Below are 26,406 nucleotides of genomic sequence, written 5' to 3' on the forward strand. Positions count from 1 at the left end.
CTCAGAAACTGATTGAGATACAGCTATTTGGTTGAAAATCCTATTATAAAAAGTTTGTTGAGAATTCAGGCTGAATATTTTGCATGTAGCCTAGTGGAAATAATTTGCTCCGTGTTGTCTTCGTCACACGTTTTAGAGAAAACCACGAACGCTGTAAAACTGTAACTTTGTAGAAATATGGCTACAGTTGTGTATACAGTTAGCCAGTTATTGTGACAAATGTAAAATGTATCCATGCGTTTTTCGACAACTTTGTCTTCAGATCTTGTTGATGTTGCACAAGAAGCTACGGTACCTTAGGTTAGGTTAAGTAAATGTACCAAATATGAATGACCTTGAACTACTTTCAAAGGTCACAGACTTACTTATTATGTCAAAATTTCATACTATATACGCCATAAAAAGTTATGGTGAAGCTTCCTTATTGTGGGTACATAATAAAGAAACAGGTAACTAGTTATTTTTAATACTGTTGATATTATTATTATTATTATTATTATTATTATTATTGTTGTTGTTGTTGTTGCTGTTGTTATTTTTAATAATAATAATATTATTATTATTATTATTATTATTATTATGAAATTCTGTGGAGATCTTATATATATATATATATATATATATATATATATATATATATATATATATATATATATATATATATATATATCAAGATTTTGAAGGCTGGCATGCCAAGACCATCTGAGATAGAGACTTCAAATTTTCAGGGGTGATGTACAGGCAGGGAAAGTTCCTCATTACCCACTGTTCGGAGCATTGGTGGTCGACGAGGAGTCACGCAGCAGCAGCCAGACCACAAATGTCTGTTAACTGTGAGGGAAGGGAGGGTTTGGAGAGTTGCTCACGTCACAGTATCAATAGCCAATGATAATGCGTCCGACGTACAGGATTCTCAAAGTGCAAAAGAGGTATGTTGTTTGTATGGTATCACACTGTTCTCTGAGTCTGTCTGCATTACTGCATATAAAATACATGTTTACTGTCAAAGGTATGCTTCTTTGCCTTCGTTTCGTAATGTTCGATACGAGTGATAGTTACAGAGACTGATCTTATAATTACGATTTCCCATGTCATTCTATCTAAAGGAAAACGGAAAGTCTGTTAATTGCTCATATAGATTTTTTTTTAAATTATTGTTGCACACTACCCTAGACTCTAGGTCGAGATTAATAATTACCAGAATAACACTAGGAATGTGCGCAAGCGGGTGTTTACTGTGGATGACAGGATAAATAAACAAATTTACAAGAACAGACAGACAGACAGACAGACATAATATAGTGGCTTTATTTTCGAGTAGACGCAAAATATAAATCTCTGTTATATCGTTACGAGTATCCCATGGGGAAAAGTCTCACGTTAAAGTCGAGAAGGATTGAAAGCATTCAAACCTCTGTCCGAACCCAGCAAACTTCCGTATTTTTCCTGACAATACTAACTCAACAGACACCTATGTAATTCTTTAAATAGCGCGCAAGCATCATACTGTCATCTATCCCTACTAAAGTAACTCAAACACACCGTCCAAGTAAAGAGAAAAATATGAGTTGCAATTACGCAAACAAAAGAGAAAAGTATAATATGCAGACTTACACGTGATTCCCAACCTATTAACGAACGCTCCTGTGTCCCTAGTCCCACGCCTGCCCCTCCTTCACATTCACAGTTACCAGACACATTAGGTCTCGCTGCTGCTTTACAATCACCTGTCTCACACCAGTGCTTCGAGAGGTGGTTAATGCGGAACTTTCCCTGACTGTACCTTGGTTGCTGGCTTCTTTTGGCACAATATATTTTTTCCTGGCACGAGCGCCGCATTAGAGTCCTCTATGCTATCTTTTCAGTTTTTGTTCTCGTGTGCAGCAAAAACTACTGATTTGATTGTTTTGCAAATGTTCCAGTATGTAGTCGTCAGCACAATATTAGTGCACTTGCTTGCTGATATTGCGATCCAACAAACACTTTCTGAGATACTGAGGAAGTCAAAACGGTCGCCTCATGCCTGAAAGTGCTAAATCAAAAAGTATTTGGCTGATTTTGACCCAACTTGGAGGAAATGTTGTGGGTCATTAGTGAACATGATCTGCACAGTATGAATGACCTTGACTTTGATTTCAAGTTCACAGGTCAAAATCCGTAAAAAAAAAATGAGTTATACCAAAAGTCCTTTAATATTAGGTCTACAGTGATAACAAAAGTATTTTCATCTGGAATGTGAAGTCCTTTGAATACTGCTTCAGCAATTTCAGAATTCGTTATTGTTGTTATTATTATTATTATTATTATTATTATTATTATATTATAATTATTATTATTGTTATTATTATTATTATTATTATTTTTATTATATTATCAGGAGTAGTAGTAGTAGTAGTAGTAGTAGTAGCAGTAACAGTAGTAGTAGCAATAGTAGCAATAGTAGTAGTAGTAGTAATTAAAGAAATTGTTTGACTGTCTAAAGTACATAACGTCGATCAAGGAAAACGTAAAAAATGCATATTTATTGAGTTCACCTTTATACTAAACTACATATGAATTTCTTCTATAAATCTTAATTTAACGAGGGTATCCTAACAAAAAACATTATTTACTGATCTGAATAATATCGTGTGGCAGCAGCAAGAATAAAACAATAATGACATACTTAGACTGACAGGGTTAGGTCGTCAGTCAGCCTAACTCAAGCGGACTACTTCATATTGGTGCACTTCCTGTTCTCTCTCTCTCTCTCTCTCTGTTTGCTTGTACGATGTCGTCTTTCTCACTGTAATCTTGCTACGACATATTTTATTTAGGTTGTGGGAAATCCTTCGAAGTGAACTGGTTAGCAGCAACCTTCTCTTTTATGTTCGTGGATAATATCAATAACTTTTTGAGGGGGTTACAGTGGAGGGATTAGCGTTAGACTGATGATGATGATGATGATGATGATGCGGAGGAGGAGGAGGAGGAAGAGACTGAAAACCAAAATACAATACATAAAAACACTATCCTTAGTCATTGGTCTAAACATACAAAAATCCTCCTAACTCCTAGACTCAGTTTTTAAGCCTTTATATGCATCTAGCCTTGGTCTACGTGCTCTTGTGTACCCTAAACCAATCCCAAAGTAGTATAAACACCATGCTGAAGTAATTTTCTGGTAATGGATAACCTTAACCAATCCCAAAGTGGCATAAACACCATGCTGAAGTAATTTTCTGATAATGGATAACCATCGATTGCCTTCTTTAATTAAAGTGTCCCTTTCCATGGGGGAAGGAGCCTAGGTATATTTCTAAAATGGTATAACCGATTACCGTAGTTTTCTAAAACGGGATTCATTCTCTGACCGGTGTGGTCCTCGTTGGACAAATTTTTGCACCGTTCTTAAAATTTACAAATATAAGCAATTAAAGTTTTCTATTAAATTAATCAGCTGTGAAAATCGGTGAGCCATAATGGTAAATTTTTAAATATTATTAATATTATTATCATATCTAATAAGACGTGCTGAAGGTATACAGCAGTAAAGATAGAACAAAAATCAGCAGATATCTCAGAGTTGAGCCATATCTGACTCAATTTTTGCACTCAGTTTGGCACCTTTGATTCTTCTTAGCAATATGTTGGTGATTTTTTTGAAAAGCCGCTTAGGTAACAATTATCATTCTTCCAGAAGCTTTCTAACAATGTGAGCAGGTCCAGTATAGTTTAACAATCTCCAAAGTAATTCAGTTTTATAGCTCATTTTGGCAGTTTTTGGCACTGTCCAGTAATACGCAATATCACAGCGAATTCTGAGAAACCTCACTTAAGTAACACCAACGGTATTATTTTTTAATAAACTTTCCAACGATGTGCGTAAATCCACTATAGCCCTACCACTCTCCGAAATAACACAGTTCTGGTACTGCTTGGTGCACTGTTTGTCATATTTTCTGGAGGGGGGGGGGAGGTTTCAGCAATATGGTGACGAATTATGATGTATTGCTTTTCCATAATCCCAACACTGTGCCTAGAACCACTGTAGTTGTTTTGAATCTACATAACATAGATTTGGTGCTGCACGTGGTAAAAGTCTGTACAGCAAACCGCTTGTCTAATAGTGTTCTTGAAAGTTTTATAAACTGCTAATCAAAAACATAAAGACACCAGATGCAGGTATTATGTAAGCACCGCAGGGATGATGCACTAATAAGCAGTGAGTCACTAAAGAAAAGATGTTACGAAATCTCATTAGCCACTAGAATCTGACACATAGTAAAGCTAACAGCTGCCTCGCGCATGCTGCCAATCCACCACTGAAGAGTTTGTCTCAAGTGGACTTGCTAATATGGACGCCAATGACTAGCACAGTGTGTGTGTGTGTGTGTGTGTGTGTGTGTGTGTGTGTGTGTGTCTAACAGACTGACTGTGGAGTGTTGTTGATGTTGATGTTGTTTTGTTGTTGTCGGTGGTGATGGTGGTGGTGGTGGTGGTGGTGGCCCCAGGATTTGCTGTTCATTATCCTTCTTTCGGAAGACAGAGTAGCTGAGAGAAGTTTGCATTACTGAAGAATGGAGTAACTTAGTTATATTGGCACCATCACGTGCAGGCGTCTTTTTCCAGCAACTGGTTGTGTATTGTGTGTGGCCGGGGTGCGACTGTGTGTGTCTAGGATGAGCGTTTAAGAACATGAGAAAAGAGAATTACAGCCGTGAGTCGCATAGCCCTTTCTAAGCAGCCCCTGTTTGGGCATATAGGTACTCGTATGATTACATTACGAGAACACGACAGGACAGATAGTGGGAAGTGCACAAGCATGTTTCATTCAGCATGGAAGAACTAAAGCAAACCGGTACACCGACCGGTACTTCAGGTACAACCTGATAACAAGAACATCTGATACCCTTAACACAGGAGGAAATAATAGCAGTGATAACAGAATGGGACTTATGCGTCTACGATTTCGCTGCCACAGTCGTTGCTGAAGAGGTAGCAGCTGCAGAGAAGCGTGCGTCGGTGAGAGCACAAGGTCGCCTCAGGAGCCTCTTACCACTACCCTGCTTATCTTCCTCAACTTTCCCCCCTCCCTCTCTCCTTATGACACCCAGCTGGCGGCGCCTGGTGTGGCCTGTGCAGGAAGTACGCCAGTGAGAGCGTCTCCATCAGCCATCAAACAATATTCCAACACAACAGTAACTGACTGCAGGTGGTGGTCCCGACCAGAGACACTCCACTCAATTGCCAAATTATCATGAAGGTTCCGTTACTCCGCCTGGGTCGTCTGGAGGTAATATAAGACAACGGCACAAGGTCGGCTTCATCACCTAACTCTGTCGCACACTTCTGTACTCAGTGTTCACGTAACACCTTTTAGTACTGTACTCCACGCCCTGTTACTGTCATTAACTTGAGCTAAACAATTTGAGCTAAACAGGCTACTGTAAGATGGGCTATAGGGCTCGTCGTTGTGTTAGCAGATATAATTCTTTCATCATATCAGTTCACGGAATTGTGATATTACGTCACGAACTCTTTATATTATGATGAGTGAACTTAGGTAAAACACTTATTCGTAATCTGAACTAGCCATCAGAAACAACTCGTTTCGATGCGAATACCGGTACTCGAAAGGTTCCTCATTTCTTGCAGTATCTAACTGAATGTTCACCATTATTCGGCAAATCTAATTTACAAACATTCTGGTGAAACAAGTCTCAGTGAGGGCATCATGTGGAAAGGATGGGTCTCTTATCACTGTACTGCAATAATTTGACTTTTTGTCTTTTATAATAAAATATCCTTACTAATTTGGATACGGTGATTTAAAAACTGGACTCCAAAATAAATTGACGTCAGTGATAAAAGTTATGTACATTTGCTTTCCACATTTTGTAAATTTCCTGCAGGTTATTATTATTATTATTATTATTATTATTATTATTATCAGTCATTATTATTGCAGAAACTCATGTATTCACTTGCATATTAACAGCAAATACGGTCTAGGTTATGGATATTTACAGCTCATGTGCAAATATGAAATTACAGCTTTTGTTTCTGGGAATTACCTGTAATTACATATCATCCTTGGGCTGTATTTGATCTCCTATCTGTTTCCCATCATTGAAATGTCTTGTGGCTGTATTCGCAACATTTACTCATACTATTAACATGACTCATTAGCAGCTATTAATCATATATGGCTTTGTTTTATCTTAACGTTCCCATTAATCTTTTCAGTCTAATGACGCAATTCTTATATTATTCTTGCTGTCTCATTATTATTTTATTTAATTATGGGAGACTTTAAAACTTGAGAAGGTAGACAAAGCCTTCAATAAGCCCGAATATACAACAGCTCTTTCTTAAGCTAAATAGAATGGTATGGATATTGCAAGGACAATATTTTTAAACTATCACTGTCTTAAATGGATTATTTTTCATTCCAACCTGGTTGTAAAGTGTGTGGTAGCTGTTTAAGTGAACAAAAAATTATAAACAAGTAATCTTTTATGCAAATATAGACTCAATAACGTTAATGAATAAGATCTCTGTTGAAAACATTCTACCTGCTCCTCACACATAGCATTCAAACTCTCTGGGAAAATGTGTAAGTGGAAATGCAAGAAGAGCAGCACTTTGTTACTTTATTTATCAGTTTGCTAACCAACTCTTTGTGGTATTCAGATTCATTATTGCTAAGAAATCCAGTCGCTACTTCTTCACTAACTTAAAGGCAGCCTGTTCAGCACAGCATTAGACAGTTTAATTCAAGGTACCAGTATCACCAGCGAAAACACTTGTTTTAGGACCAACAAAATACCCTTCTGTATTTTTCTTCTTACAACTACCAATATCCTTCAATTACCTTTTCACAAGCCGTAGCTAATCACATTCTTCAAGAATGTCCATTATAACTGCACTGATGGCAGATGAACGCTGTCCAGTACACTGGTGGTTTATCCTTAACAAGTAACGTTTAGATCTCAACATACCATACACTTGTGATAACTGCAATATTCCGGCGACGTGAAAATTAACCCCGTGCTTTCAAACGACTCTTTCATTGATTCAGCATTTGCAACAGGTACTGATGGCTGAGTTTGCATTATGCACCCTAAAACAACATTTTTCTCTCGTTGTGTGAGATACCGTGTAGTAGCAGTGGTAGAACAGCCATCCCGAGTTACCATATCGGGCACATGTTATATAACAATCTATAGTGAAATCATGGTAATCTTTTTAGAATATATCTGAAATCAACATGACGAAATTGTACACAACAACATCGACCAGTGTTTCTCAGAGTTTATCATGAGACATATCAATAACTACCAGAGAAATTCTTTACCACGCGTTATGAAAGTTTAGACAAACACAGAAACGGTGGCCGAGCCGTCAGAGAGACGGTCTGCAGTTCCAATGGACGCGGGTTTGAATTCCGGCTAGGACAGGCAACTGCTTAGGATTTGAATTTCGTTAAACTAAACTTCAGTGATCTACAGTAAGACCCGCCAACATGTAAAAACACCCCCTCTACTACCAACACACCAGTCGTATAAGAGACAGCCCTTGCCTGTGGGTGTTAGCGCTGAAATAGTGACATGGGGAGGTGTATGGTAGTCTACGTAAGAGGACTGCTGGGCCTCAAGGAACGGGCTGTTAAAGCCTATACCCAAAGTCGGACGCATTTAAAAAAGAGAAAAGAAAGGAATAGTATATATATATATATATATATATATATATATATATATATATATATATATATATATATATATATATATACACGTGTCCGACTCTGGGGAAAGGCTTCAGGGCCTATTTTTCGGGGGCAGTGTCCTATTCCAAGGCCCAGTAGCCCTCCTGCACCTGCACATGTCACCACTTAGGCGCTAACACCCATCATCTATATTGAATACACGCTAGGGCTGTCTCATACAGGACTGGCGTATTGGTATTAGCGGGGGTATTTTTATGACATGTCGGCGGGTCATCTGGTAGATCAGGAAAGTCTACTTTTAGGAAATTCAAATCCTTACACTGTTCCCCGCCCCAGCCGGGATTCGATCCTGGGTCCATTAGGACTGCAGGCCGCCTCTCTACCGATTCAGCCACCGCCTCCCCATATATATAGATAGGTAGATAGATAGATAGATAGATAGATACAAGTATATCCATATACTGTATATATATGTATATAGATAGATAGATAGATAGACAGATACAAGTATATCAGACGCTGACACTGGTTTTCATGGCATGTCAACATACGGAGTGACTGCATACCGTACCTGCTCATGCCAATATTTGGGTAGCTATTCGCATTTCTTGAGTTGATGAATTTCATGCCATACACTATGGCGTGTCAGGGGGCGCTGAAATTATACTCGGTTCTCTTTAACTAAGTGTGAAATTGCTATCTCTCCATTTTGAATGCTGAGCTGTAAATATGGAGCTAGTCACGAATATGCGGTATGGAGAGGATACAGAGCCGCAGTACTACCTTATTCTGACCCTGAGGTGCGAGAAATAAGTTGTGATGGGACAAAAATCACCGTCTAATTAAATGACTGAATTATAGAAACAGGAAGAGCTGGTGATGATCTGGTTAGTACATCCTGCTCGCAACTGGACGAACTTGAGTTCAAATCCCAGTAGGACAAGCTTTAGGGCAGCATTTTTTCCATCTTTTCCCTACGATAAAGATACAAGTGTAAACAGATCAAGCTATAGAGAAATAATGATTGATTCAGGAAAAACATGAACAAACCCAGGAAGAGATGATATAGCTAATGCACTAATGGTGAGACCATGAAGGTGTGAGATATATAACTGATAAATGGGTAGCTAGTTAGACAGATAGAAAGATAGGTACACAGACAGAGAAACAGACAGAATGACTGACAGACACACAGATTAGCACATAGCCTAGGTGTATAGACAGACATATAGATACAGATAGGCAGCCAGTCAGATAGATATAGATAGCTACAAATCGACAGATAGAGACAAGCAGGCAGACAGATACATACAGACAGATGAAGAGGTAGATAGAAACATAGCGGCACAGATAGATACATAAATACATACACACAGACTAAGGGATAGATAGTTATACAGAAAGAGGGATGAACAAATTGTGCAACATGATGCAATAAACTGCAGGTGAGAGAGAGGTGTGGAGGAATAGGCAGATAAACTTAAAGACTGACAGACAGACACACAGGTAGGCAGTCGGATATAGACAAAAAGACAGGCTTTGCAAATAGTTGAACAGCCTCCAGTAACAGAGTACGTAATTAATAGTAGTATGACTATGGGACAGGAAAAATTATATATATATATATATATATATATATATATATATATATATATATATATATATATATATATATATATATATATATATATATATATATTAGTATATTTAGGCAGTATGTTTTCTTTTATACAAAAATCATTAAAGACCAAGGCGTAGCCATTGTTCACTATTTTTCTGTTGATCTTTTCGAGTTTTCTTACACATTGTTTTACACTATGATTCAGGTTGTAGATAATATGTCCAAGATCCATGTCGTAACTTTATTTTATTAATTATTTATTTTCATTTTTCGTAGGACGTTTCGTGTATCCTTACACATCATCAGCGACTGTAATATAGATACAATACACTATAAAACATGACATATACAACATAAACCTATACAATATATATACTGAAATGTACAACAACGACGAATAAAAGTTTAGAGTTACAAAAGTATGGATAAAAGAGACAAACCCTTTAGGTGAAGTCAAGTATGAGCTACAGTTAAAAGTGTATGGATAAAAGAGACAAACCTTATAGGTGTAGTCAGCTATGAGCTACGTGGTTGACTGCGAAGGTTGTATGGGTGAGTGGGTGTTTGTGGCTGTGTAGTGTTGCCAGTTGTGTTATTGTGTGTGTAATGTTCATTTGTAATTGTCGCTGCTTGTGGTCGGGCCTTTGTGTGTTTAAACAGTTTGAGGGTACGATCTAGTCCGGTAGTTTGGTTGTTTATGGCCGGCGTGTTTTCACGTATGAGAAGTGCTTCTGCCAGTTGTAATCTAATGTGGTCATGACATTTTTTTATTATATTAGTATTTTCTATTAGAACTTGTCTGTTTATTGATGTGTGATGTTGAGTCATATGATCTTTTATAGAACCGGATTGTAGGTGCATGGTTAAACGTCTGCTTAGTGTGGTTGTGGTCATACCAATATATTTCATGTGACGAAGTTTACAACCTTCGTGTGGGCAAGTGAATTCATAAACTACATTGGTATGTTGAAGTTTGTTGGTTTGTTGAGCTGTGTTGTTTTTCATAATCATGTTGCTAACTTTCCTGTTTTTATAGTAAATAATTAAACTGAGCTTGTCTGAGGGGATAACACATGATGTGTTACGTGTCACAATCTCTCTAAGTACACGTTCATCCGTTTTATAAGCAGGGGACATCTGATTACCATAATACACATTGTGGGTAACAGTATGGGGAAGCGGTTGGACATTTGTGGTTGAGACTTGTTTTGAAATAAATTGACATATTTCTCTGTCAACTATTAGATTGGAATAACCATTGTTAATTAAGATCTGCTTTAATTTAGTTACTTCTGAGTGGAAGAGTTCCCACGATGAGCAGTTCCTATGAGCACGACGTAAGTATGACCTGATAACTGACAATTGGTACCGCTGCGGACACTCACTCACAGCATTAAGGCATCTACCCAAGTCCGTAGCTTTACGATATACGGAGGTTTTATAGTTACCATTCTCCTCTTCTATTAATACATCAAGAAAAGGGATTTTGTTGTTTGCACTTATCTCATAAGTAAATTTTAATATTGAGTTATGTTCCATGGCAGTTCTTAGTTGTTTAAGGTGGTTTTCGTCTCTAACAACCACATAGATATCATCAACATAGCGACAATACGTGGTTGGACGCAGGTTGGTATCTTCTAACACTTTGTTTTCTAGGTGACACATGTAAAAGGCAGCAAATGTTGGGCCCAGGGGTGAACCCATGCTGACTCCGTTAACCTGCTGATACAGCTTACCGTCTGGGCTGCGAAAGGGAGCTTCGGTGGTGCATGCTCTCAGTAATGTTTCCAAGTTGTGGGTTGAGATCTTAGGTGGGCACAGGGTTGGGTGGTGATACACATTTTCTAAAATTATCTGTATAGTTTGGTCTACTGGTACGTTAGTGAAGAGGCTTTCAACATCTAACGAAGCCAAGAGTCCGCTGGGTCGAGTAGAGCGGATAATGTCTATGAACTGGTCTGTGGACTTCAGGGAAAACTTCGCTGGAATGTATGGTGTAATGATTTGATTTACTTGTCTCGCTGTTGTATACGTTGGTGTGGTTACCTGGGAGATGATGGGACGGAGTGGGTTGTTGGTTTTATGGGTTTTTACATTACCGTAGATGTACCCTGGAGCATACTGTCCAACTATGGGGGTGAGGTGTGGTGAGTCTCGGCATGCGTTGTTTGCAGTAATAACACGATTGATTTTCTTCTTGAGAGTTTCTGTTGGATCACGGGAAATCTGCTGGAATTTGGTATTGTCACTGAGAATAGCATCCAGTTTGTGTTGGTAGTCTTCTTTGTTGAGGAGAACATAAATGTTAGACTTATCAGCTCGCCTAATGACTATGTCTGTATTAGTTCGAAGATCCTTGGCTGCTTGCTGAAGTTCTGGTGTAAGGAGGGAGCTCCGTTTGTAGCTGCGTCGTCGAGTGCCCTCGGCCCTCAATTGGTCTTGCAGGTCAGGGTTAATGGTAATTTTGCCTTGTTGTTCCAATTTTTGCAGTGATGTATTAAGTAATTCTAATTCCATCATTTTGTTAATTTTGTCAAACCTCGGCTGTAGGTGGCAATTAAGGCCCAGGTTTAACACTTTCTTCTCTTGTTCAGTCAGTACATGATTCGAGAGGTTACGGAAAGAATCGGATTTTTCTGGTAAGGTGACTTATCCATACTTTTGTAACTCTAAACTTTTATTCGTCGTTGTTGTACATTTCAGTATATATATTGTATAGGTTTATGTTGTATATGTCATGTTTTATAGTGTATTGTATCTATATTACAGTCGCTGATGATGTGTAAGGATACACGTAACGTCCTACGAAAAATGAAAATAAATAATTAATAAAATAAAGTTACGACATGGATCTTGGACATATTATCTACAACCTGAATCATAGTGTAAAACAATGTGTAAGAAAACTCGAAAAGATCAACAGAAAAATAGTGAACAATGGCTACGCCTTGGTCTTTAATGATTTTTGTATATATATATATATATATATATATATATATATATATATATATATATATATATATATATATATATATATATATATCCCATTGGAGCCCGGTGTTCGGAATATTGGACAGAACTGGGATTTTTCTAGTCTTTATAAAGTAGGGAATCCCCGAGTAGGACCTATGAGCTTCGCGACTATGAGCCGATAGGCGGAGGGCGGTACGCTTAGTGCCCTCCCAGTGCCATGCCTCGCCCAGCACCCCTGGGATCCAATGGGATATATATATATATATATATATATATATATATATATATATATATATATATATATATATAGACAGAATGTGAAATCAGTCAATTCGTGAAATGCCTACCCGGTAGTCAGTTCGTAAAATCAGTCTGAACTGGGATGGATGAACTTAGGTTAGGCTGATTTAGGCTGAGGTTAGGTTAGGCTGGGATAATGTAGGTTAAGTTTAGGTTAGATGAGGCTAGGTTTGGTTAGGTGAGGTTAGGTTAGATTAGGTTAACTTAGATGAACGTAAGTTATGTTAAGCATTCATCTAAATTAATCTAACCTAACTAAAACCATCGTAACTTAATCTAACCTAACCTAAACTTAACCTAGATTATCCCAGCCTGACCTAACCGCAGTCTAAATTAACCTAACTTAAATTAAACCCATCCTAATTTAGACTCATTTTACGAATTAACTAGGCAATTCACGAATTGACTGACTTCACAGTCTGCCTGTAACATGTAAATAAATAAATAAATATATATATATATATATATATATATATATATATATATATATAACATTCGTTAGGGAGGCCTTTGTTCAGCTGTGCGCTTGTAAAGTTTGATGAAGAGGATGAATATATATACGTATATATATAGATAGATAGATAGACAGATACAGAAAAGACATACAAATACAGATAAACACAAATACAGAAACAGATAGCTAAGGAAACTGGGGATATAAATAGATCCAGGAGGCTGATGATATAATGATGCAAAGTTAAGGTGTGATATGAATTTCACCCGCAGCTGCACCCCTGACAGCAGATGTGTACACCTCACATGTACCTGGTAATCACTCCTCGCCCCTCACTCCTGCCCCTTCTCGGTAATACATGGAGGGAAGAAACTTGGAGTTCCTTATGCACTCTCATCCGCTCACCCTTTTCCCACTCCCACCTCACTTTCCTCTCTTCACATTATTTTTAACCCTAATTCTAAATCCCCTTCCTCTCCGCCCCTAGCCTCACCCCACCGCCTTCCTTCTTCCGGTTTCCTCTCCTCTATGATCTCTATCCCCCACCCTTCCTTCTGCCCCCCATCCCCTCAACCCTCATCCTTCCCCCAACCTTTCTACTTCCCCTTATCTTCAAAACTCACCATTCAACCCTTCCCTCCCCCTTCTCCCCAGCCTGCTGTCTCCCTTTTTTTCATTTCCTCACCTTCGACAGCTCCCCTCCCCCCATCGTTCTCCCCCCTATTCTCATCCTTCACCCCTCCTCGTTCCTCTACCCTTCCTTCTCTCTCTCTCCCTTCCCCCCACCCATCCTTCTCCCATTATCCCTAGTCCTTCCCCTCTCCCTTTTCCTCCCGCTCTCCTCACCCTTCATATTCAAAACTCCCACTGTCAACTTTTTTTTAGCCTCTGTCTCTCTTCAGTCCTTTCCTATCTGCCTTTCTCCTCACCTCTATCCTCTTTTTAACCCCTCAGTCTATCTCGTAACCCCCTTCCAACGCATCAGCAACCCATAAGCTTCATACGTCATACTTTCTCCTCAACTACACACTACATCCCATTCGTTCTATCCCATTCTCTCATCCTACAACCCTTCCCTCCCCCCATACCTCTCTTCTGGCCTAGTCACATGCCTAACTCTCGGCCTCCTCCTCCTCTCACCCTTTCCCCTTGCCTGTTCCCGTCTTTAAGTTTCTACTCTCATTCTCATTCCTTACTCTCATCCCTTCGTTTTCCAGCTTCACGTTTTGGTCAGACTGGTGGACACAATTTGTTCCCCTCTGTCTCTGCGTGTTCTGCAATAATATCGGGGACTTGGTGTAAAACTAGTACAACAGTCGATAAGTACATCATCAAGTCTACTTGTTTTTCTTACCCTGTATCCCTTTCCCCTCTTCTTATTCCTTACCATGTTGCCACAATGACCCTTTAAACGAGCATATTCTGTTCATGCAACAGTCGAACGATTTCATTCAAGAGAAATCTCTGGTAATAAAGGAGTTAAGAACACTCCACTATTTCCCCCACTACGACGCGTTTCCCCAAAGGTGAATAAAATTGTATGGAGGTATTAAGAATTTAATACACGAGACGTTACCATTTTAATGGCAAAAACACTCTCAGGCGATTAGCGCACACTCTCAAGGAATACAGTAAAATCAATTAAAGTTCGCTGGAACGGAATGGTGGAGTGGTTCCAAATATGAAAGGGTTAATGGTAACGGTATTAATACTCTCATTCTCTTAGGAAACATTCTCAGACATAAAATTTAATGGTCTTAGCTGGAATGAAATACTAGAGTTGTTCCGACCATAGGGTGTGATTCTTTTCCCTCATTCACTTCTCTTCCTTATAGTCATCCTTCGTCCTTCACAGTTCACACTCTAACCACTTCTGACCGCCGTAGGAGCGAATACCCACAGCTAAGTGCCCTGTTTCGGTGTTTTGCGTGTGATTACAATAGTGTGATAGTTTTGAGTTTAGGTGAGTGATCTGGCTGATTGTCTGGTTGCTAAGTGTAGTTTGTGAAGTGTTAATACGGTTTGTTCAACGTCTGTGAGTGTTGCTGGTGGATGAGTGTTTGATTAGCTTAGTTTGATAGACGGTATTGAATAAGAAACTCAGTTTATTTCTGTGAATCTCTGTGACTGAGTGTAGAGTGCTTTGGTCGGCGATCTGCACCGCTCTACGGTAAGAAAAAAACATTTTATATCATATAAATGGTTTTGTTTTACCTTGGGGCCGTCTCTTTGTCCCTGATATGCAGTTACTTCAGCAGTCTCCCGCCAGAGGGCCAGACGAGTTACCCTCAGAAAACCATAAGAATTTGCACATGTTTATATATTTTTTGGTCTCAGAACCAATTTCGTATTAATGGATTAAGACAGGATTCTTTACTATACCAGTGATCCATTATTTTATCACTGTAAACGATAAATCAGCAAAACAAGGGATTACGTCAGCGTTTATTTACATTTTCGACACCAGAGGCAAGTGTTGCTGTTATTGCCCAACATTTATTTTTTTTCCTTTCTACTTGCACTAATTTTTACAATACATTTCTTTACAGGTAATATATATATATATATATATATATATATATATATATATATATATATATATATATATATATATATATATATATATATATGTTGTGACTTTTCAGGAGATAATAAACTTGTTTGTGTATTTTATGACCGTGCTGTGACTTTATTGTTATATTTCAGATTGTAGATTTTATTTTTTATCCCATGTTTACAGTTATTCTTACAGGTAGGATATAATTGTATTTTCATTTGTCGTAACTTTTCAGGTGACAGTAAACTTACATGCGTATTGTAAGACTCTGTTGTGACTTCATTGTTGTATTTCAGGTTGTATAATTTTAGTTCTTCATTCCAGGTAAGGGTTACCTTTCCATTCTTTGTAACAGGTATATTACTAACCAGTAAGGTAGCCATTCCTCTACAGTTCTAAACAACAACAAGATCCCCAGTAGTAAAACCTGTAACCATTGCATAAATTGTCACTGCTCTAACAGGTTTTGTACATGTAACATATTCTTGTTCCAATACCTCTTCCAGGTACTAATCAGTATTATCGGATTCTTTTTCTCTGATAAATCTTTGCAGTAACCTTGGATTTCAGAATGCCACGGAACATTTATGTAACCTGCTCCGATAGTTTCACCGGATCCTTTTATACGGACCGCACCTTTGTTTGCAGGATGTGCAAACTAAGTAAGAGCCTGGAAGACAAGCTGACCGAGGCTACAAACCAAATCAACAGCCTGACCCAAAAAATTTATGTGCTGGAGGAATTCATTGCGGGTAATGTCGGACACACTGCAGAGGATAATGTCACTGCTAGGCCAACTGCAGTCCAGGTTGACCATCCTCCTCCCGCTGTAGTTACTTCTCCCCCCACCGTACAGAATCAGTTCCAGATAGTGCGGAATGGTTCAAGGCTTGCAAGGAAAATGAGCATCATTCCAGTAACAACATACAACAAGTTTCAGAATCTTGCAGAAGTAGAGGATGAGCCCCATGAGGCACGGGTTGTGGGGGACTCTATCATCCGTGGTCAGTTGGTTGAATTTTGCGGCAAGGCACCCTCAAAACGAAAGCGTTTTTGTATCCAAGGTGCTGGAGTAGAAGACGTAATGGAGGCTGTGGATGATGTTTTTGACAGTGCAGAAAATGACAGCCTAGTAATCATTCATACTGGTACAAATGATGTCGTACGGACTTGATCAGAGGAGTTGATAGAGAAGTATAGGAGGAGGATTCGATGCTACAAGGAGAAAACTAACAACATCTTAATTTCAGGAATATGCCCAAGGATTGGTACAGGGAATTGTCATGAGTTGGCGCGATTTTCTCTCTAAATAAACTGGTGACATTGAACTTTGGTGGGAAACCGCGAATTCTAGTGAATTCCCATAAGTATCACTCAGTCAACCGCCACATATTCACCCAATCGGGAGTGTTTTCAGAACAATTTTTCGTTGTTTCATAAGTGATCGTCCTTGCGCGCGACATTAGCGCTTCTGCTGAGTGATTTGTAATGGGCATGTATCGCTCGCATTAATTCTGTTAGCAAGTGTGGCCGACACTCGCTCTTTCTCTCACAATTTGAATTCAGTTAGGATTGAAGCGCCATGAGACCAGGTCGTTCTTCAGCGGGTTCCTGAAATCTCCACCTAGTGTGAGCCGGCGAGAGGTTTAGCGTGTGTGGCAGTGACCTTCCTCAGCAACGACGCCCAGTTCATCCCACTTAGCCCACTTTTCTGACCAGTATTTTTCTTTCGTTTTTCCTAGGCTTAAGAGTTTAGCTTTTGAGTGAGCGAGTGAGTGTGTTCTTATTTTGAATTCATTTTGAAACGTAATTCATCCTTACTCATCACACTACCCGAGTACGTTTAAGTACTTGGGTAGTGTGATGAGTAAGGATGGAGGTTTGGAGGGTGAAGTGCTTGAAAGGGTACAGCAGGGAAGCAAGGTTGCTGGTTCTTTGAAAGCAGTGATAAGAAACAGGGAAGTTAGCATGGAAGTGAAAAAGTTACTACATGACAGTATTGTGATACCAACTCTAACGTACGGAAGTGAAGCTTGGACGTTGTTGGAAGGACACAAGTCAAGAGTGAGAGCAGTGGAAATGAGTTATTTAAGAGGAGCCTGTGGAGTCACTTGGAAAGACAGGCTGACGAATGAGGATATAAAGAAGCGTTGTGGTGTGGATGTGGATGTGGATGTGATAGGAAGCGTTATGAGGAATACACTGAGGTGGTTTGGCCATGTGGAGAGGATGGAGGGTGAAAGACTGACGAAGAGAGTGTATGTGAGTGAGGTGGAGGGGGGAAGAGGGAGGGGGAGGCCGAGGATGAGATGGAGGGATGGGGTGGAGAGGTATATGAGAGAGGGGGGTGTGAGTTGGGAGCAGGGCAGTGAAATGGTGGGGGACAGGGCGATTTGTTTGTGGCCACCCCAAACGGGATTCAGGCATCTAGCAATAGATAGATAGATAGTAATCAATAAATTTTCAGTTCTTTTCTTTGAGCTTAATGTAATGTAAACTCGTGTTTTATTTCTCCACATTAAGCTTATTTCACTTATAGCTCCTAGTTTGCATAAACGCTTTGCATTATTCATAACTGGTACTTAGGCCAGTCCTTTTGTATTAAGCTTAAAATCCGTTGTGCAATCAGGAGTTAATGAACCTGCAAGAACCTGTTTATCATTAATAGCATTAGTTACTGATTGTCAGGGGTGGAGTCATTTTCTCCAGAGGCCAACAGTACTAATAAACAGCACGTGTGAGTAATTATTCTCTGCTGTGTACTGTTGAGAAAGTTTATAAATTTTCGTCCTTAGAGAATCGGCGAAGTAAGCTGGAATAAAGTAATCATTACTTGATTTTCACAAGTCAATTCATTGTCCTGTTCTCAAGTAACATCTTAAAGTATCAAGTATTATTGAATATTATTCTTTAATATTGCATATTCACAAAAACCCCGTGACATCTGGCAACGTCATTCCAGGATATTAACTACTAGCTCTAAAGTTATTCACGAGACAATACTCACTCACTCATACTTAGGTATTTATCATTAAAGTCTACAGGCACTATCTTACTAGTGATTATTAATTCATTTTTATCAATTTTAAGTAACAGTTTTCACAGTCAGTGTTTTGTTTAATTTTTTTTCTTTACCAGTCTAACTACATAAAACTGGTCACCACTAACCTGTGCCTATATTCTTTATTCTCGATTATTGACATCTTTCTCTGCAAAATAGCAGTCAGTGCTTAGTCTCTAGTTCACTTAGACTGACTTAGCATCATGTCTACCAACTTCTATGTACAGGAAGCTAAAGATATGGGGCTTACAGACCCCAAAGAAGTAAAGGATTACGTCCTCTCTCGGCTTAGTCACGAGCAGCAATGCGAGAATGATGCTCGTGAAGAGCATAGAATCCAACACAAACACGAGCGAGAACAACGTGAACACAAGTGAGAACAGCGCGAACATGAGCGAGAACAGCGTGAGGAACACAAGAGAGAACGTCAACATGAGCAAAAACAACGCGAACTCAAGTTAGAACAATGTGAGAGAGAACGACAACTCGAGTTAGAACAACGTGAGAGAGAACATCAACTCGAGTTAGAACAACATGAGAGAGAACGTCAACTCGAGTTAGAACAACTTGAGAGAGAACGTGAATACAAGCGAGAACAACGAGAAAACGAACGTGCCGAGTGAGAAGCATGCGAAAAACATGAACTTGAAATGTTGAAGCTCAAGTGAGATTCCTTGGCTTCAGACACCTGGTGCAGCTGGCCCAAGCTCCACGAGCGCTCTCCCTGCACATGTCCTGGCGACCCCACACATCAAGCTTCCTCCATACAAGGAGGGCGAGCGAATCAAGCCATACATAGCTCGTTTTGAAGACATAGCTCAGCTTTACCAGCTGGATGAGGCAGCTAAGCGGCTTCAGTTTCTTAGCCTGTTTGAGGGCCCTGCCCTCGATATTCTCCACAGAATTCGTGGAGACAATCTCATGTATGAGATGATGAATGCCACACTCGTCAAAGCGTACGGTCTCACAGTTGACGACGCCAAGAGTCAGTTCATGAGATCCCATTTACAGGAAAAAGAGACTGCCGTTCAGTTTCTTGACTGGCTTACTGCTTAATTAATGAGTGGATGGAGAAAGATGAAACTCCTTCCACGCTTGAGGGGATAATTGACCTTATGCTGCGCATGCAGCTAGAAAAGTCGTGGCCTACTGAACTTATGGCTCAGCTTAAGATCTGCCAGGTAAAGGATGCCAGCCAAATGATGGAGAAGGCTGATGCATTCTTCACAGCATACGGGTATCAAACTTGTAAGCAGCATACCTAGAACAGAAAAGTTGATAAATCTGGGAAACCGTCTCAGACTGAACCCCAGCAACAAGGCCATTCTCAAAATAATGGCCAAGGTCCAAAATCGTGGAGGAAGGACCAGGGGCAAAACACTCAGAAACCTGAGTGGAAGCGGTACGACAAGCAGAACTCTAACCAGCAGCAGTACCGGTATTTCAAGCAGCAGCATGGCAAGGACAAACCACGTAACCCTCAGGACAATCAACTTTAGTGTATCGAAGGCAGGATGCAAATGCAGCCCTCATGCCACAACAAGCATACAGTGGTGCCAACCCCACCAGTACAGGTACTTCACAGTTCACTAGTTCCCCAGCGACAGTGAACCCTCCTCTACAGGTGGTCAATGCTCCAGCTCCTCAGATGGTGATCACGACACCTCAGGTATCAAGTTCTCAGGGCGCCACATTGTCTGCATCGTTTGTTCCGCAGTCTCACCAATGACTGGCTGCTACCTCCTCAGACCCTTCCACCAGCAACACTGTCTTTCCTGTTCAGCCAGGGTTTGTGGGAAGTGTTTCTGTAAATGTCCTGAGAGATAATGGTTCCTCTGGGTGCTCTGTCAAGCAAAGTTTAGTTCAGCCCGACGAGTACACGGGTAAGCAGATCCAAGTTAGACTTATTGATGGGTCAGTGAGATTGTTCCCTGAGGCACGTATCCAGGTGGCATCTCCTTTCTACACTGGCTTGACAGCTGCTGTTGTCATGCCAGAACCCTTGTTTGACCTCATTATAGGCAACATACCGGGCGTCAAAAACAGTTGCACCGTAGATGTTGCTACTCAGACTTCAGCTGTTGCAGTAACACGAGCCATGGCCAAGGCTCCAAATCGTGTCACCCCATTGACCGTCGCAATGCCGCAAGATTTGATTCGTAGTCAAGATGTTGTCCAAGAACAACAGTCTGACCCGACACTTGCCTCAGTGCATAAGAAGCTGGAGGGTAAAGTGATTAAGTATTCATGGGGAGGTCAAGCCAGGTTCCTTCGCAAGCAAGGACGGCTATACCATGAGTCACAAACATCCCAGGGCGAGGTTCGACTGCAGTTCGTTGTTCCCGCGAAGTATCGCCGGGCAGTGTTCGAATTAGGTCATTGTTCAGTCATGGGAGGTCACATGGGCCAAAAGAAAACCTCTGACTGCATCCATGCTGACTTTTTCTGGCCAGGGATGGGACAGGAAATAAAAAGGCTTGTGCATTCCTGTGATGTGTGTCAATGTACCACTGACCAGGGACGTATCCGTCCTGCACCATTGAAACCAATGCCTGTAATCTCTGAACCATTTGAGAGAGTAGCAGTTGACATTGTTGGCCCAATCTCCCCTAGGGCAAGTGACGGATCAAGGTATATCCTCACTATTATTGATTTCAGCACACAGTGGCCTGAAGCCATGGCCCTTAAGAATATAGAGGCCGTCACTGTTGCTGAGGCATTGATTGAAGTGTTCTGTCGCGTAGGTGTCCCCAAAGAGGTCTTAAGCGACCGAGGTTTTCAGTTCACCTCTGCAATGATGAATGATGCATTCAGGTTGTTGTCCTCCTGAGGCCTGCGAATTATGCCTTATCATCCCATGTGTAACGGGCTGTGTGAGAGGTTCAGTGGGACTCTCAAGAAGATGTTAAAGTGCATGGTCGCTGAACAGCCAAAGGAATGGCCGCGATTCATTGCTCCTCTTCTGTTTGCTTATCAAGAAGCTCCACAGCATTCCTTAAAGTTCTCACCCTTTGAACTGGTGTATGGAAGGTCGGTCCATGGACCACTTCAAGTCCTTCGCACGTTATGGGACGATGAAGAACCCGACCCTGAAGTCAAGACCACTTACACCTACATCCTTGATCTAGCTGACCGCCTCCAGTTGACGTGTGAGTTAGCTAAGGAAGAATTGATCAAGGCACGTGAAGTTCAGAAAGCCTATTATGATAAGAAGGCAAAACTTTGGAAGTTTAGTCCAGGCAATAAGTGCTTGGTGTTACTCCCCACTGCCCAGAACAAGTTGTTGTCGCAGTGGAAGGGTCCATTTGATGTAGTAGAGCACATTTCAGACCTCAACTACATAATTCAGATGGGGAATCTTCGTAAAAGGTTCCACGTTAACATGTTGAAGGCTTATCATGAGTCAAACTCTGAGGAGACTGGCCTACGAATAGCTGATGATAGTGACCAGCCATTGGAAGAAACCGGGGCAGCCTCAGTGATCCCAGCTGATGACCATGATGACGAGCCCTTAACCGCTCAGTCCCGTCAGGAAGAGACTGTTGGAGATGTTTTACTTAACACTGACTTAGCATTGGGTGATCAGAATGCCATAAGGTCACTGCTCTGTCGGTATGCTGATGTGTTCTCTGACCAACCTAGACTTGCAAAGGTTGATTGTCACAAAATAGAGTTGACTTGAGATACTCCCGTGGAGGTTAAGCCATATCCGATTCCCATGCGACTACTGGGTGCAGTAGACAACGAAATTGCTGACATGGAGATTGCAGGTATTATTGAAAACTCCTCATCTCCTTACTGCAGTCCAATGGTAGTAGTTCGCAAGAAAGATGATGGAGTCAGCATTTGTGGCTACTATAGGAGGCTCAATGCAATCACCAAAGTGGATGCTGAGCCGATGGGTGACCACATTACTATCTTCTCCAAACTGGCAGGGTCACGATATTTCACGAAGCTCGATTTGGCGAAGGGATTCTTCCAGATTCCCCTTCACCCCGAGAGCCGTCAGTTCACTGCCTCTGCTACTCCTAGGGGGTTGTATCAGTATGAAGTCCTCCCATTTGGACTTACCAATTCCCCAGCAGTATTCAATCGTGCCATGAGACAAGTGCTCCATGGTATCATAGGAGTAGAAATGTTCGTTGACGATGTCCTCGTTCATTCTGCCACGTTGGAGGAGCACCTCAGACTCTTGGAAATTGTCTTCAGTAGACTCCAGAGTTTCAACATGACTGTGAAGCCTAGCAAGTGTAAAATTGCTCACAGTGAGGTGGAGTTCCTCGGACATATTGTTGGCAACAATCGCTGCAGGTGTCAGGGTGACAAGATTAGGAAAGTTAGAGAAGCCCTGAGACCCGTGACCAAGAAACAGGTTAGGGCATTCCTTGGCCTAGTGGGGTATTATAGGAGTTTTATCCCCAACTTTGCTCTTATTGCCCAACCGTTGTACGAGGTGCTTCGAAAACATGCTCCAAACACCACTGAATGGGGAGAAGCGCAAGAGAGATCTTTTGCCGTCCTTAAGAATATGTTGTGTAAGGAGCCTATCTTGCAGTTGCCTGATTCCAACAAACCTTTCATACTGCATCTAGAAGGTGGAATTTTCCCAGTGGCATACCACAGCCGTAAGCTAAAACCCGCCGAGAGGAATTACAGTACTGTTGAGAAGGAACTCTTGGCCATGGCTGATGGTGTTAAGAAATATTACTCTTATTTATATGGGGCACCATTCACTCTGGAAACTGATCATATGCCACTCACTAGTCTTAGCACAACCAAGACGGCTAATGCAAGACTGACACGCTGGACACCGTATTTGCAGCACTTTAACCTTGTTGTGAGATACATCAAGGGAAGTGACAATGTAGGCACAGACCTGATGTCTCGCCTGCTACCTGGTAACTAACACAGGTCCCATTAGCGAATTGCAGTGTTTGATGTCCTGCACAAATGCCCAGTCTTTTTGCTAATTAGGTATAGGGTTTAACCAGTAAACTGGGTTCCATTAGTGAATTGCAGTGTTTGATGCCCTGCACAAACGCCTAGTCTTTTCGCTCATGACCATGTTCCCTGGTTAATTTAGTGAATTGCAGCATCTGATGTCCTGCACAAACGCCCAGTCCTTTCGCTATTTAAGTTTAAGGTTTAACTAGTAAACTGGGTTCCATTAGCGAATTGCAGCGTTTGATGTCCTGCACAGATGCCCAGTTTTTTCGCTCTTGACCACGTTCCCTGGTTAATTTAGTGAATTGCAGTGTTTGATGTCCTACACAGATGCCCAGTCTTTTCACTAATTAAGTTTACGGTTTAACCACTAAACTGGGTTCCATCAATTGCAGCGTTTGATGTCCTGCACAGATGCCCAGTCTTTTCGCTCATGACCACGTTCCCTGGTTAATTTAGCGAACTGCAGCATTTGATGTCCTGCACAAACGCCCAGTCTTTTTGCTAATAAAGTTTAGGGTTTAACCAGTAAACTACGTCAGCGTTTGATGTCCTGCAGAGACGCCTTGACTACGTTTCCTGGTTAATAATGTAAATAGTGTACTTTTTGTAACATAAGTACTGATTGCTAGGCAGAGAGAGAGAAATGACACTTTTGATGCTCCACCTTGATTGCTTTCGCAGGTGCAGCTGGCAGGTGCAGCATCACCATGCAGAACAGCTGATTGTCCCTGATGCATGCTGCTGCCTCTTCTCTTCTGCCTCATCGTCATCATTTACTATTGATTTGCATTATGTAATTTTACGCGTAGGTACAGTTACACCACAACTGTCACACCTACACCGTGTATTACATACATCACACTACATAACAATTAGTTATTAATGTAAATGTAGTGAACTTTTTGCTCAGTTTGACCTGAGCACAGGATTTTTCACCGTCGTCACAGAGTTTTTTCCTCAAGCTTGCTTCTATTAATGTAAATACGAGTTTTTTTTTGCTCACTGGCGACTGTCACTTTCTCCTGTAGCAGGATAGCACACACACACCACAGTGTGAATCTTGTGTGACTGAGTTAGGATTTATATGTATGTAAATTGATTTTTTTTTTTCCTGAGGAAAAAAAAAAGATTTTGATGGGGCATAATGTCACGAGTTGGCGCAATTTTCTCTCTAAATAAACTCGTGACATTGAACTTTGGTGGAAAACCGCGAATTCTAGTGAATTCCCATAAGTATCACTCAGTCATCCACCACATATTCACCCGATTGGGAGTGTTTTCAGAACAATTTTTCGCTGTTTCATAAGTGATCGTCCTTGCACGCGACATTAGCGCTTCCGCTGAGTGATATGTTATGGGCATGTATCTCTCGCATTAATTCTGTTAGCAAGTGCGACCGACATTCGCCCTCTCTCTCACAATTTGAATTCAGTTAGGATTGAAGCGCCGTGAGACCAGGTCGTTCTTCAGCGAGTTCCTGAAATCTCCACCTAGTGTGAGCCGGCGAGAGGTTTAGCGTGTGTGGCAGTGACCTTCCTCAGCAACAACGCCCAGTTCATCCCACTTAGCCCACTTTTCTGACCAGTATTTTTCTTTCATTTTTCCTAGGCTTAAGAGTTTAGCTTTTGAGTGAGCGAGTGAGTGTGTTCTCCTTATTTTGAATTCATTTTGAAACGTAACATAAATTTAACTCATTCTAATCAATAAATTTTCAGTTCTTTTCTTTGAGCTTAATGTAATGTAAACTTGTGTTTTATTTCTCCACATTAAGCTTATTTCACTTATAGCTCCTAGTTTGCATAAACGCTTTGCATTATTCATAACTGGTACTTAGGCCAGTCCTTTTGTATTAAGATTAAAATCCGTTGTGCAACCAGGAGTTAATGCACCAGCAAGAACCTGTTTATCATTAATAGCATTAGTTATTGATTGTCAGGGGTGGAGTCACTTTCTCCAGGGGCCAACAGTACTAATAAACAGCACGTGTGAGTAATTAGTCTCTGCTGTGTACTGTTGAGAAAGTTTATAAATTTTCGTCCTTAGAGAATCGGCGAAGTAAGCCAGCATAAAGTAATCATTGCTTGATTTTCACAAGTCAGTTCATTGTCCTGTTCTCAAGTAACATTTTAAAGTATCAAGTATTATTGAATATTATTCTTTAATATTGCATATTCACAAAAACCCCATGACAGGAATGCCTTCTTCAGTAAAGCATTTAGTATAAACAATAGGGTCAGGTCACCTTGCCTGCAGGAAGGAATTGAGTTCATTGACACATGGAACCAGTTTTACAAGCAGCGAACACTATTTGTGAATGATGGACTACATTTGAATGCCATTGGTTCTGCCTGTCTCGATCATTTGCTTAGTGATGAAGTAAGATTTTTCTGGAAAAAAAAAAAAGTATCAAGGGAGGCAAACGCAGATGTCATACGATCCGATGAATCAATAAGTAATGGAAGCTTCACACATCGGAAAGGAAAACACATTAAAGCTCTTCTTGTAAATGCGCGTAGTCTATGTAATAAAATTCCTGATTTAGAGGCCCTTGTCTTTACTGAAGATTATGATGTAATTGGTATAACAGAATCGTGGCTAAATACTGAGCAAAGAGATTTTCTAGCAGAGTTTAATTTACCAGGCTATCACATTTTCAGTAGTGAAAGGAAGAATCAAGCAAGGAGTGGTGTGTTGTTATATATTTATATCAGGATTTCATCCAGTTGTAACTACCAAGCCAATTATTGAAAACATTGACACTATTTATATTCAGCTTAGAAATGAG

The sequence above is a fragment of the Coenobita brevimanus genome, chromosome 39 (assembly GCF_032717465.1).
Source record: "Coenobita brevimanus isolate Jiangsu-jjx chromosome 39, ASM3271746v2, whole genome shotgun sequence".
Taxonomy (NCBI): domain Eukaryota; kingdom Metazoa; phylum Arthropoda; class Malacostraca; order Decapoda; family Coenobitidae; genus Coenobita; species Coenobita brevimanus.